The sequence below is a fragment of the Kogia breviceps genome, chromosome 2 (genome assembly GCF_026419965.1).
Source record: "Kogia breviceps isolate mKogBre1 chromosome 2, mKogBre1 haplotype 1, whole genome shotgun sequence".
Lineage (NCBI taxonomy): Eukaryota > Metazoa > Chordata > Mammalia > Artiodactyla > Physeteridae > Kogia > Kogia breviceps.
The window spans coordinates 70,403,670-70,419,229 of NC_081311.1; the positions used below are offsets into that span (position 1 = coordinate 70,403,670).

Below are 15,560 nucleotides of genomic sequence, written 5' to 3' on the forward strand. Positions count from 1 at the left end.
TCATAGACATCCATTGCAGAAAAGCACAGCTGAACCTTACTTGGAATGGAATTAGGAAATAGAAGGTCAGGACCTCAAGTTACATATTTCTTCTGCCCCCCTTCTTCAGTCTTCTTTCTGCAGACAGGTTTCTTCTGCTTAATCATAGGTTTTGCTTCTCGTAATACTAGTTTCCATGTGACTTTTGTGTGTCAGTGTCAATTAGCCTACCAGCCCCCCTCCTTCACAGGACCTTTTAAGTCTAATATTTGTGTTTCTTGGTAAATTAGGGGTGGGAATGTAGGAGGACGAAAGGCTGAAAAGAGAAGAAGGAAGAAATATGAGAAAGGGAGAGAATATGTAATAGCAATTTTTACAGGCAAAGAAAAGCGAGGTTTAGGGAAGTTGTGATTTGGCATCTAGGTTCACACAGCTAAGTGGTAGCCTAAACAGAACTTGAACCAAAAACTTTAGATTCCAAGATGTTTTTTCTACTGTGCCCACCCTGCCTTTGTGAGCTGTCAAACAGGAAACATCTCTTATTTGCACATCATTCTTTTGTTTGGCACTTTGTTATTTTTCTTAGGGTTGACATCTTTCCTAAATATAAGATTAAATTTTTCCTTAATTTTATTGCCTTCACAGTCTCCCTAGACTTTTCAGATACTGGCGTCAAGCTATACCCCAAATCTGTGCATCATTTTCAGACTCACTTGTTCCCTAGGCAAGAATCCAAACAGATTAAGATGTTTTGCCCTCTCCCACTTTTCTCAGCTGCCTGGTTTTCTCTGTTTTGCTCAAAGAGTTGTTCAAAGTTAAAATTGAAAAGCAATACTTTAAAACAAAGCCCTTTTAGCCTCTTGTTAAAAGGACCGTCTCTAAAATCCAAGTCTCTCTAGGCTTCAGACTAAAGGCAAAAGAGCGCTAGCCCTTAGTCAATAAAATAACGTTTGGGGGCTCTTTATTTATATGTTTGAGGGCCTGCTGTGTTGTATTCAAGCATACAAATACACTACTCAGAGAGTTTATAATCTAGTGGTGGAAGCACATGGAAAAATACAAATGTAAATATAGGCAAAAGATAGTAAGTAGCGGACACCAGAGAGGTATAAGGAATCTACCCTGGTTGTGGGAGAAATAGAGGATGCCCCTGTCCTTAGAATAGGTGACCCCTTAAGTTGTCTCAGGATGAATATAAATTAGCTAAGCCACTAAGACAGCAGGGCTGGTTAAGCGCATGAGATGCAGTGAATAAGCAGAATGGGTGTTGGATGGTCCGCTTGCATAAACTAACCATACCTACCTTTCCTGTGAAGGTGCAATGGTGACGAGTCAGAGGAATTTCAACAGTTTTTTAGTTGAGTCAACCAGGTGATTGACTTCAACCCTCATTGTCCACTTGGAGTAGAGGAATAACGGGCATTTGTTTAAAAGAAGTTAACAGTAAAACCATTTTAACCATTTAAGTGTACAATTCAGTGTGGCATTAAGTACATTCACAGTGTTGTACAGCCATCACCACTGTCCATTTTCAGAACTTTTTCATCATCCCAAATAGAAACTCTTCCTTCATTAAGCAATAACTCCCCATTTCCCGGTATCCTCTTCTTCCCAGCCCCTGGTAACTTCTCTGTTCTTGGTCTCTACTTTCTTTGCCTATTCAAAATACCTCATATAAATGGAATCCTACAATATTTGTCCTTTTTGTGACTGACTTATTTCACTTAATAGTTTATCTTTAAGATTCACCTGTGTAGCATATGTCAGCAGTTCATTCCTTTTATTATGGCTGAATAATATTCCATTATATGTATTTGCTGCATTTTGTTTATCCATTCATATGTTGATGGACATTTGGGTTGTTTCCACCTCTTAACTGTTGTGAATAATGCTGCTGCGAACAATGGTGTACAAGTGTTTGAGGCCCACCTTTCACTTCTTACGGGTATATACCTAAGAATGGGATTGCTAGAGCATATGGAAATTTATGTTTTACTTTTTGAGGAACAGCCAAACAGTTTTCCACAGGCTCTGCACCATTTTACATCTCCACCAACAGCATTCCAGTTTCTCTACATCTGTGAGAACACTTGTTATTTTTCCTTTCCTTAATAGTAGCTATTCATTGCCTATGCTTTTAGTATCATATCTGAGAAATTATTACCAACTCCAACATCATGAAAAATGTCCCCTAATTCTTACGTTTAAGTCACTGACCCATTTTAAATTAATGTTTTAGCTAGTATAAGGTAAAAATCCAATTTAATTCTTTTGTTTGTGGATATCCAAGTTTCCCAGCCCCATTTGTCCTTTCCGCATTAAATAATCTTGTCACCCTTGTTGGAAATCAGTTGACCATTTACTCTAAAATTTATTTCTGAGCTCTATTCCTTTATTGTATATGTCTATTTTGATTACTTGAGGTATCTGTCTTTTCCACTTTTCTACAACTGCATAATTTGTCCAAATGGTGGTTAACCCTAAAGATAAATCATTTTAAAGTATACTGTTCTGCTTAACTGTTGTCAGTATTTGGAGATAATTCCTGTCATTAAATTATTAGGCGTAGACCTGCCTTTTAGAGAAGCTATGTTTTTAAGATGCAAGGGAAAAAGATCAGTGATTGTTGAAATGTAACATAAAGTCATTCATTTACTGATTTGTGCCAGTTACTTTGCTAGCTACTGGGGATTTAAAGACGGATAAAATACTTGGTTCTCTTTCAGGCCAGGGGGAAAGATTTAAATATAATTATGGCAACATGCTAAAAGTTCTAAAGTAGAGGTATTTTTATAGTGTTCTGTACTGTGGAATCAACTGATGTAGTAATACCAGCAATTTGCCTGTTTCTCTTTTTTTGGTTTTACTTTTTCTTAGAAGGCAAGGGTTTAGAAGATGGGAAAGAGATAAGGAAAGCTAATAATGTTTCACGATAGGGTACCTTATTAGGATTCTCCAGGGAAACAAAACCATAGGGTATGTGTGTGTATACAAGTATGTGTGTGTATACAAGTATGTGTGTAGAGAGAAAGGAGATGGGGGAGGAGTTTTAAGGAATTGACTCCTGCACTTGTGGGGGTTAGGGATTCTGAAATACACAGGACTCACCCACAGTGGAAATTCTGGCAGGAGTTGATGTTGACTCCGAAGGCAGAATGCTTTCCTCTTTGGAGGACCTCATTCTTTTTTCTTAAGGCCTTCAAGTGATAGAATGAAGCCCATGCACACTGTGGAGGGTAATCTGCTTTACTCAAAGTCTTCTTCTGATTGAAAAATACCTTCACGGCAACATCTAGACTGATGTTTGACCAAACTGGCACCATAGTCTACCCAAATTGATAAGTAAAATTAACGGTCACAGATACTGTTTGGTTCTTTGTTTTATAGTGAATTGTAGGATGGTAGGCATTTCTGGCTTTCCAACAGTTAAATGCCTTTAGCACCTCTTCCTAGTTATTATGTTAATGGGAAAAAAACATCTCCACACAGTTCCAATGCTTGCTCTCTGCCACTTTATTTAGAGCTTAGAAGTGGTCAGCAAGCAGTGGGCTGCCAGATTCTCTGAGCACCCAAAAGGTGAATAGGCATCATTCCTTTCTCAGTGTTACAAAGCTCTGCCTCCTCTGGAGTCTGATACTGTGAGGTTTTTGTCCTGGCTAGTCATAATCCTCTACCAATTCAGTCTCATTCCAGACCAAATTCTTATATCACTCACACGTTCTCGGAGATCTTTAGACCTAGTTATTTGATAAACGTTATTAATTTTAAATGGTTAATATCTTTCCATCGTATTTGTACTTATATAGGGATACCTATATATTGCAAATCTATAAGCATGTAAAATAATAAGGCATTTAAAAATTATATTTATCCAGTGCTTCTCTAGATGTTCTTTGACTGGAAGTCAGGTACTCTACATAGAAATGACATGTTATTGTTTCCCGTTAATAACCCTTCTCCCGGGCTTCCCTAGTGGCACAGTGGTTGAGAGTCCGCCTGCCGATGCAGGGGATGCGGGTTCGTACCCCAGTCCGGGAAGATCCCACATGCCGCGGAGCGGCTGGGCCCGTGAGCCATGGCCGCTGAGCCTGTGCTCCGCAGCAGGAGAGGCCACAACAGTGAGAGGCCTGCGTACCAAAAACAAACAAACAAAAAAACCCTTCTCCCCTCTGCCATTTATAGAGTAGCCATTTGGGGAAATAGAAAATTCTGTATAACGTGGATGAGTAAGGCCTGGATATATAAAACCTCCTCATGTAGAGTCTTCAAGCTTAAAGGCCTTTAAGACATTATACAGTATGTGGTCTTCCAAAAATGGAGTATCTGAAGGAACAGGTTTTATCTTGTTTCTCCCACAATCACTCCTGTTTTCAAGGAATTAAGTTCCATCATATATTAACAATTCATTCCAACGCTTAACAAAGCCCATTGTTGAGAAATTTTCTTAAAGTTTATTGCATTTATGTTATATCAGTTAGGCACACTTGTATCAGTTGGAAGCATTTAACTGGCATGTTGTTAATGTTGCAAAGGATTGTGATGCCCTATTCTGGCCAGGGGTGTGTAGTTAATTAATGATGTTCCCTACCAGCACTGTAAAGGAGCAGGCTGAACTACTAATTAGTTTTTATTGATCTTGATCACTACAAGGTATCTCTTTCCCATTCTGTCTTGTTCTACATTATAGGTATAAATACACCTTTATACTTAAATTTTTTATGAATTGAGCTTGAATGATGGCACAGCTTGGTAGCTCTGCCTTTTGCCCCAAACTCCAAGGACTTAACAGTGTCTGATTAGTGCAAATATTATTAAAATCAAAAATAGTTTACAAATTAATCCAATGAAAAAATATAGAAAGAAGAGTGAAAATCAGCGCACAACAGTTTAAAGCATAAGTTGCCAAATTTATTGAGATTCTGTTTTAAGATATCTAGTCATATACGTAAGTGCACATATATAAAATTTATATTCTTAGGGAATTTTGGCTCTTTGAAGGGAGACAAAAGTTTACGTCTATTAAAATATCAGAATTTGGTAGTAGAGCAGGCCAGCTCGGACTCAGATCCCAGCTCTGCAGCTTCCTGTCTGAAATATTAAGCATGGCATATAAGCACTTAACCATTTTTTATTTTATCATCTTTAAAGTTAGCTATGTAATACCTGTTTCATGATAGTGTTGCCATTGTCTATGAGATAATGTGTAGGAAAAAACTTTTTACCCTATAAAATTTTTGTGATAAATAGAATAAATGTGATAGGAGTTCAGAAAATAAATAGGTCTGGTTGGGTAAATCTCAGTTCATGATACGTGTAACTTCATGAAGCCTATTCAAAGTGATTGTTTTTTAAACCTTCAGCACAAAATAGATGTCATTCACCGACCTTACCACCTCACCAGTGGTCACATAATTGGCAGTGGTCACATAATTGGTGAATTTCCTACATTCTCCTAGTTTTCTCTTCATTTTATTTCCAGCCAAGATATCTCTCCTGTGATACATTATTTCAGTCATTCTTAACCACCACCTTAACTCTCTTATGACTTTGTCTTTCTGTCACATATACCTTTTAATTTCTTATCTTGGAATAGTCCTATTTATTCTCTCCACTCTTACCCCATGAAAATGTGCTGCCCATTATTGGTGGCCACTAGTCATATGTGGCTATTTAAATTTAAATTAAGCAAAAGTAAATTAATTAATTAATTAATTTTTTTCATTTACTTCTCTCCCTCTTCCCCCCCCACCCCCCTGGGGGATCGAAACCGCACCCCGCCCTCCCCCGGTGGCCCCTGCATTGGGAGCGTGGAGTCTTCACCATTAGACTGGCAGGGACGTCCCAAGCAAAAGTAAATTTAAAAATTCAGTTCCACTTCCACAAAACTAACGTTAATGTTAAGATCACTAATAATCTCTTAAATATCAAACATATTATTCCAGTACCCATTCCTATCCTACTGGACCGTTGAATTTAACACTGAGGATCACTGTCTTGGATATTCTTTTATTCTTAACTGCTTCTGTGACATCTCTTTTCAGGTTTCCCTGAAAAGGTTTCTGCAGTTTTTTTTTTGTTTGTTTGTTTTTTTTTAAATTTTTTTAAATTCTTTTTTGCGGTATGTGGGCCTCTCACTGTTGTGGCCTCTCCCGTTGTGGAGCACAGGCTCCGGACGCGCAGGCCTAGCAGCCATGGCTCACGGGCTTAGTTGCTCCGCGGCATGTGGGATCTTCCCGGACCAGGGCACGAACCCGTGTCTCCTGCATCGGCAGGCGGATTCTCAACCACTGCGCCACCAGGGAAGCCCCAATACTTGGTATTCAAAAATCTTGTTGAATGAAATATATTTCTAATATGTTTAACTCAAAGGAGGCGCTCTTAGCCCACACTTCACAGACTGTTTCAAACATAATTCCAACAAATTATCTAATCTGGTTTCCTCTACCACAGCAAATGAAAGGTCAAAATCAGAATTTTTAAAAGTATGATGATGGTAGATTGGGAGCTTGATAGCACAAGAGGTTACAAAAGAAACTAAAATGTAGTTACAACTCAAATTTTGTCTTTCTGGGACAGTTTGGTGTAGAGGCAATAATCCTTTATATCGATCGATAATTATGACTATATCATAACATAGTAGTCAATAATGATATCTGTGAATATTGACAAAAAGCTACAATTGTGTTTAGTATGTTATTTAATGAAGGAACTCTGGAAATATTTTCAGAATTAGTAGGATTTTGATAAATTTTCTTATTTCTGGAAGTTATTTTAAAAACTTGCCCTCTTTTGGATATAAACTGTAATAAGCATTTGGCATGTCTCATTCAGTATATGTTCTCTTTTTTCTAATTAGATTTTCTAAGTAAGTTAAACTTACCCTTTTAAGAATAGCAAAGCAGTGATTGGAAATCTTGGTAAAGTACATTATGCATACTATCTTCCTTAACAGCCCTAGGTAATTAAGATGTTCTTGTATTTTGATACTTTTGAGTTGTAGCTTTAACTCCCTCCTTTTCTCTGAATAACTTAACACATTTGTCATTTATTTGCATTTGCTCTAGACTCAATGAGAGGAACAAATACTTAACTTGGGGTCATATGATAAAAGACTAAGTCACTTGGAAGATCCAAGTCTGTCAAGTTACAGGACTTGTTGATTAATTTCAACTTGGACTAGATTGTATTAATTCTTTCTGAGGAAAGAAAAGTATGGTATAATAGTTCTCAAGTTTATAGGTTTATCATTTCCATGGCAGTATATTGGAAATAGTGAAAATCAGCCCCAGAACGTGTATGGCTTGGTATTAATTTTTTAATTATATCATTTGCATTTTATATTTTAAAAATAAATGTTCACTCTGTATGATCAGAATAGTCATTGACTAGGAATTACTTTTAGTAGATTAGTTTCCAAAAAAAATAGTATGCAGGCATATAATTTTATTTCCTTCTTAGGTTGAGCTCCTTCTCTCCCTCTTCACAAGGTAGGGTGAGACTGCCATAGGTGGAGGGCTCATCTCGAGCAAGGAAGTTGCTTTTTTGTTGTTTTATTTTCTTAAACTTGGGCTGTTCTGAAAGAATATTTTCAGTTGCTCCTTTGGAAAACATTAACAGTTCTCAGGCCTTCCTGAGTTTGTTCAGTTTGTAAGTTTGAGGAAACTGCAGTTAGTAAATTGTGGTTGGCAGATGCTGTAAGCAGGTGACTCAATAGGTTGAACTCACGATGACTCAACTGTGTAAAAACCATGCTTTTAAATAGCTTGAAAGAAAAATTGCCTTCCAGACTTTTGAACTGCCATGAAAAGTTCAAAACTGTTATTAAAGATACCACGAAGAATATTAACATGTGGCTTTAGAAGGAAACACATTTCCCTTCAAGTGGTTTTAAAAGTTTTACTTAATTGTTCTGATTTTTGCTCTGTCGTAATTCTGAGAGGCAAGGACACTTAGCAAGTTGTAGTTTAAAATGCAGAAATATTACAAGTCTGCATAAAGTGTATTCAGGAAAATATTTTTAAAAGGTCAGTTTCATTCAGTTGGGAGATTAGCAGAGAAACCCAAATGGTTGTTGTTTTTAATTAATATAGTAAAAGTAATCTAGTTAGCTTTTTCTTTAACCTTGGTATAACTGAACAAATAAAAATAATGCAACATAAACATAAGTAGTCGCTTTCTTATGAATTGATGTAATAGGATGTTTATATTAATATAGTTTATCCCATTCCAAAATCCCATCTGAAATCTGATAAGTTACTTTTATCTGATAAATTATAGAGTTTTTGTTGTTTATGATATCCATTCCAAATTTTGGAATACTATATTCCTGTGAACTTTAATCTTAGCAAACACCATTTTCCATATTTAACAATAAAATAATTTGGTTAATTGGGTTTCCTTTCACTTTCTGTGGTCATGTCACTAATATCATAAGTAAAATATTGAAAACGCAGTAGAGAGTATTCAGATTTTTAATTCTGCCAGTGCATGGGTTGGAAAAAGGTTGTGGGAAGGGCTTTGACATTATGCAGACCCTTGCTAATTTACCTTCCAGCCATGTGATTTGGGGTCAAATTACTTAATCTTTGAAAGTTTCTTCATCTGTAATATGGAGAGAATAATATCAGACTAGCAAAGGGTTTGTTAGGATTAGATGAGGTTAACATGTGTGAAGTGTTAACCTCTTCTGTCAGTTTAAGTTTTTTTTTATTGTTTACACTGTCAAGTAAATATGCTTATTAAATGGATGCTTTTTAAAGGCTGAAAATAGATTCGTTTCATTAATCCTATGCAGTCAGTTTAGGATATATTTAAGCTATGTTGAAACGGGAGGATACCACTCATCTGAATTAACCAGAATCAACCAGGAATTATGAAATTATATATACACAGGACTTAATTATCTATTGCTTTTAATTATGTACAAAATTGTAATATGTTTGTCTTTAAAAAGATTACATATGTGGAGAAGTTTTAAAATTAATCTTTTCTGTTTCTATGTCATTAGCTTCTTTCTTTGTCACTAAGTTTGTGCTTACATAATCATTTTACTCACTGTTGTAGTCTATTGTATATGATCAACTAAAAAAACTTTTTTCTATTTTAAAACACAGACCTTTCTTGTACATGCATTAATTTGTTTCGTTATTCATTTATTTGCTTAGGGTACTCAAAAGTTCAATGCTGGGTAGAAGAGTGTGTATTTTAAGATATTAAAACTCTGAAGAACCTAATGTACAATGAGGAAGATATTGAGAAAAATAGCTTTGGAGTGGATTGTTTAAAGCTTATGCAAACTTTTTATGAGAATACTACCACAAACAGTAATAATCCTATAAAAATAGTAGACTTTAAAAAGACATTTCTAATAAATAAAGTTAGGCAAATACAGTACTTTATCTTTAAGAGAAAGGAGGACGTTTGCTTGATATTAAGAATATGTAAGGAAGAGTTGAGATGGCTGGATTATGGAGTCAAACACAAAATAAAAGAAAATTGGGGCAGTCTAATCAATATGAACTTCTAAGTCAGCATGCAGTTACATTAAACAAAGAATAAAGTGGAATGGATGGCTATCATGTCTAGTGCTGTGTTCAGCTTTATTTTTATACTTAGTATTCAGCTGCTCATAATAGGTAGTGCAAAAATAAATAAATAAATGGTATATGAACCACCAGTACTTCTGTGTTACACTGATATCATTCACCTATTTTCTACAAGTTCTTGTGAGCTAACATGAGTTGCAGAAACATTCATTGTTTAAAAGAACAGGATGTATAGTCAAACTGCCTTGAAGAAAAGGTTTAGGCCTTCCCTGGTGGCGCAGTGGTTGAGAATCCGCCTGCCGATGCAGGGGACACGGGTTTGTGCCCGGTCCGGGAAGATCCCACATGCCGCGGAGCGGCTGGGCCCGTGAGCCATGGCTGCTGAGCCTGCGCGTCCGGAGCCTGTGCTCCGCAACGGGAGAGGCCACAACAGTGAGAGGCCCGCCTAGCACACACAAAAAAAAAAAAGAAAAAAGAAAAAAGAAAAGGTTTATTCCTCTCCCATGAATGATGTCGTAAATTTTTTAACTTTTCCAATCTGATTAACAGAAAAACTGTAATACATTTAAATTTGGTGGTTCTTGAAGATTGGTGAGACAGAGCTTTTTTTTTTTTCCTCCAGAGTTTTAGTTTAATGTGGGTAAATAGAAAAGTGTCCAGTACTCTTGACTCTAAAATATTGATGTTTGGTTTATATACAGGGAATCAGATCCTAAATACATTATAATAATTTTAAATTCTACCTAAAACTTAAAATTTTAGCAATAATGAAAAATCTGGAAATTTTTAGGTTTTATCATATAATGTGTTGTGAAGAATCAAGTCACCAAAATGGACAGTACAAGATTTAGAATTATGTTAGGAACATTTAGAGACAACATAGCATTAATCTTATGTAATAGAGAATATCAGGTAAAATATTTGAAATATATTGATCATTTCTCCCAGTAATATTTGGAGACAATTTTGTGGCAGGATGTGGTGGTGCGTTTTCTTCCTCTTCAACCCTAATCGGTTTCTTTTTCAGAGTGTCACAAGGTCAGCCCTTGGAGGAAGTAGAGAAGCAAAGAAATTACTGTGTATTTGTCTCCCTGTTTGGATCCTCCCCTCCCGTTTTTTGTTTGTTTGTTTGTTTGCTTGCGTGTGTGTGTGTGTGTGTGTGTGTGTGTGTGTGTGTGGTGCACGGGCCTCTCACTGTTGTGGCCTCTCCCGTTGCGGAGTGATCTCTCCCGTTGCGGAGCGCAGGCCCAGCGGCCATGGCTCACGGGCCCAGCCCCTCCGCGGTATGTGGGATCTTCCCGGACCGGGGCACGAACCCGTGTCCCCTGCATCAGCAGGCGGACTCTCAACCACTGCGCCACCAGGGAAGCCCTTGTTTGTTTTTTAAATGAATATCTTTTTTCCCTAGGACATAGTAAAATGAGATTATGTTAAATTACCTTATCATGGAGAAAACACTCCGTTTTGTCTTAACTTCAGATATAAGAACCATAGGATTAATGTTGGAACATTGTCTTTAGAAAATTTCTTCTTATTTAATGCATGTTCCTATTTTTACCTTACTATGGAGTCCAGAGAAGTAGATAGTACCAACCTCTGTATATGACTATAATTCTCATTGACCCAAAGGAGTAAATCTCATCTTTTAAAGTGGGTAATTTTTCTACACTAAAATCAAGTCATTATTATATTTGGAGAGCTAAACATGGTACAGGAATGTATCAGGGAAATTGATGAAAAACCTTAAAAAATGAAAGCCTGTGAAAGCCTTAAAAAATGATTTATCTTAAAATATTTTTTCTCTAATGGAAAGGATTTGGTAATTGTTGTATTTTCCTATGCTTATGAATATACAGCCATTTATGGAAATAGATTTTGCAGTCAATTTGCCAATGAATTGCATTGCATTGATTAGAAGTTTTGATCTTCCTTTGTTAATAGTATTTTATTTGTTCTTTTAAATCATGGGTAGGCAGTGACCACAGGCCAAATCAAACCCACCTCCCATTTTTTATAAGGCCTTTTACATTTTTAAACTGTTGAAAAAAACTCAAAAGAAGAATAATGTCATGACACCTGAACAATCTGTGAAATTCAGTTTTCATATAATGCCAATAAACAAACTTCCATGCCCATTCATTTATATATTGTTTATGGTCTTGTTTGGCTGCTTTTGGCACTACAGTAGCAGAATTGAGCCGTTGTGACAGAGATGTTATGACCTGCAAAGCCTAATGTTTTTACTCTAACGGCCTTTTAGAGGAAAAGTTTGCCAACTCTTGCTTTAAATCCTGAAAATATATGGAAGCCCTCAGTGGTAGTTGCATTTAATTAAACTGCAGATGGTTTAGACAACTGTGCTTTTTGAAGACCTCTGTGGTAACTCTCAGACTTAATAAGTTTCCTATCTTAGTAAAGCCTTATTAACAAAGTGGGTTCTTTTATAAGTTATACAAGAATTGGCATAATAGCAATTGGCGTCACTCTTGACCTATATGGACCTAACATTCATGTTTTTCACTGTTGGCTAGCAACCCCAGGGATTTAAGGACAGGCAGTCATTTGTAGTTTTGCTGAAGCATGAATTTAAATTATGACTGTGCCAGAGTGGTGTGGCAAAGCATGTTCAGTCACCCAACCTGACATTTCAAGATACAGATAGTTTCTTTTATGATAACTCTTATAAAAATATAATCAACTGTGATTTTTATAGGGGAATTTATGTAATATAATTGCATTTAAATTGTCACCACAGAGGTCAAGGGCTTTATTGCAGGAGGAAAAAAATTCTAAGACATACTCAGTATCAATTTGAAAGCAGGCATTAGGTCATTTTCCATCAGATATTGTCCAAAGGGAGAGAAACTGCTCCAGTTTTATATTTCTTGTACCCTAAAATAAAAGTCATCAGTTAAGACTGTAGAGCAAATATCTTAAAATTATTAAGCCAGTCAACTCAGTCATCTTGATAGAAACTAACAACTGGTATATTATTACCTATTTCATGCCTCTGCTGGCTCTTCAGTCAGTATTTAAATCCAGAGGATGTGTAACAAAGAAAATATTTGTTGAAATAGTAAGGAGCACTTGATTATGGTAAGACAGATTGTTCTTTATTATCTTAGAAAATGTGTTACATATACTTCGAGTGCTGTAATAATATTGCTATTCATTAAACCTAGTCAGGCATATCTGAATATTTTAGTACCAAGATCTTATTTTATTTTATTTATTTATTTTTTTTGCGGTACACGGGCCTCTCACTGCTGTGGCCTCTGCCGTTGCGGAGCACAGGCTCCGGACACGCAGGCTCAGTGGCCATGGCTCACTGGCCCAGCCGCTCTGCGGCATGTGGGATCTTCCCGGACCAGGGCACGAACCCGTGTCCCCTGCATCGGCAGGCAGACTCTCAACCGCTGCTCCACCAGGGAAGCCCAAGATCTTATTTTTTATGTTATTGTACTTGTTACTGTTTCCCTTTGAACTGGAATGAAGTAGAGAATTGCTTGAAAATTAGGTTAGTACAGTAATCTTACTGTCACAGTACAGATTCCAACCTGATTTTAACTTCTATATTGATATTTTGAGGAATGCTGCTTTTTGATTTCATCATATTCCTCTGTACATATGAGAAAAAGTCTGTATTTTGATCATCTCAGATGATCAGATGATCAGTTTTTAATTCAGGGTGGTGTTTAACCTAGAAACACAGCATTTGGGAATTTGTAGGTCATGACTAAGTCACGTTGCCAAAGTGATTTGTCTTCTCTTTTATGCTTTCTGATTATAAGATTGCATGAGTTTAACATCCTAAGTCTTTTCTGTTTGACGAGTGTTAGACTGTTTTGATATGCGGAATTTCACGTAGCCATTGAGGTTGTAGAACGATAACTTCCACCTAATGTTAATGTCTTTTGACCCATTCTGCCTTAAGATAATGTTACCTTCATCTCTTCATGTAACGTAAAGAAATGTGTCAAATTTTGAAAGGCAGTGACAGAAAATAGTTTATTATTTATGCCTCTTCGTTGTACTAGTTCAAGAGAAGCAGAGAATAGATGAAAAGAGACTGAGCTTTAGAGTCGCAGAAATAGATTCAAATGCTAGGTCTCTCCATCACATCCTGACTTTAACCATGGACCTCTCTGTGTATAGCATGTAAAAGGGGTATAATAATCACAGCTTTACAAAAATTGATAGTATGGAAATCACCCGATGTGATATCTGTCATAGTAAATGCACAACCGTGTTAGCTATTTTTCTTTATTATTCTTTACATTAAGGTGCCACTAATGTTCAAGTAAAGCTAATCTTTGTCTTTGCAAAAGGAGGAAAAGCACAGCACACAAGTGAACAATAAATATAGTCCAGAACTTCACTTAAGGCATCATTTAGCACTTTTCCATGTTTTCTATGTTTCGTACAACAGATCTTGCTGAACTGATTTTTTTTTCCCCATTAGTCATTTGCTGGAGGTTATAACTAGCAATGTAATTAATACATTGGATGGAGTTTATGGAGAAGAGAAGATTCACAGAGAGTGCTTATTCCTTCACTACATGGGTGCTTTGGGGGTGGGGATTAATAAATACATATAATTTTAGTTATACAATATGAAATTGTGGGGGATTACAGTTAATGAAAAGTACGGTGCAGGTAAATTGTTTTTAATCTCATACAAGCTCAAGGCATAGTTTGCTTGTTAGTTGCATTCAGTGAAAGATAGTAAGCATTCATAACTAGTTTTTAATTAACAGATGCTCTTCTCTGAGTCTGCCTTATAGCCTTGTATCTGATTTCTTACACTTTCACAACATTATTCAGGTAAATAAATAGGGGGAAAAAAACCTCATTTGGCTACCTGCTAACAACTCTTACAGGATTTGATCGTTTAGCCTTTTTGTGAGCCTCTATAAAATGGGAACGATGACCACAACTCAACAGAAATACCTCTAACTTACAAAGCACTATATGTAGAGGAAGACTTTAGCAACGATATGATGATCATAATCAGGCATTGTATTGGGATAATTTTCATGGATTTTAATTAATTTTGTGTAATGCATGTTAGTCAGTACCACGGTTAATTTAGAATTGCATGTGTTAAAAGACTAGTTTTTGTAAATTTTTAAAAATCTTATTATAAAAATGTACTCATTAATATGAAAAGAGATATTATTAACCCTGCTTTATAGATGAGGAAATTGATACATAGAAATTTGAACTTACATAAGGTTATTTCAGTGAGTAGACTGATATTATCAGCTTTTAATGGTATGCTTTTTTTTCCCTAGAAATGAGTGGGTCATTGGTGAGAAGATACTTGTTGTCTAACGATCTGGGAAATGTAGCTCATTATTTTAACCTGTTGGAAAAATAAAATATAAATGTTGAGCAAATTTTACATCTCAATAGCTTTAGTTATAAAATTTCAATACAGGGAACTGGATTTATCAATCATCCCTGTACTTGTCTGCAGCGTAATGGCAGCGCTGTTCTTACTCCTCCCCACGCCCGCCCCAGATATACAGGCTTGGGAGCAGTCAGTACACTGTAGGAAATTTGATGTAAGTCAGCTGTGACACCCATGTGATTGTAGATTGCACTTTTCTAGACAAGTACCCATCTTCTTCGAGCCAGTTAAATGTCTAGAATAAGAGTAAGAAGAATAACTGTGATAAAGTTGGGTGTTGAGACTAGAGAAGACTCAGGTTGTGGAAACATAAAACCATAATTCAAATGTTTGAAGGACTGTCAGGTAGGAAAGTGATTAGGCTTGTGTTTGACTCCAAGGAGTTAAGCTTGGACCTGTGTATGGAAGTTAAAGTGAGAAAGATTTTAAAAGAACTTGGCATCTGTCAGAACTGTCTGGAAATGGTAATGGTTTTCCTTGGGAAATAGAAAGTTTCCTGTGTTTTGTCTGTCATGGACTAGCCTGTCACCTGGTGTGCATCAAGAGGGTTAGAGTCTGACCATGTATTTTCTGTTACTCAAATAATGAGATTAACTAAGTGTTCAGTGTATTATTAAAGTGGA

At 36.4% G+C, this 15,560-nt stretch overlaps 1 protein-coding gene across 10 annotated transcripts in view; it reads left to right on the top strand.

Moving 5' to 3' along the window:
• JMJD1C (jumonji domain containing 1C) overlaps nt 1-15,560 on the top strand; it is a 315,663-nt gene that overhangs the window by 252,119 nt on the left and 47,984 nt on the right. The window lies entirely within an intron of this gene.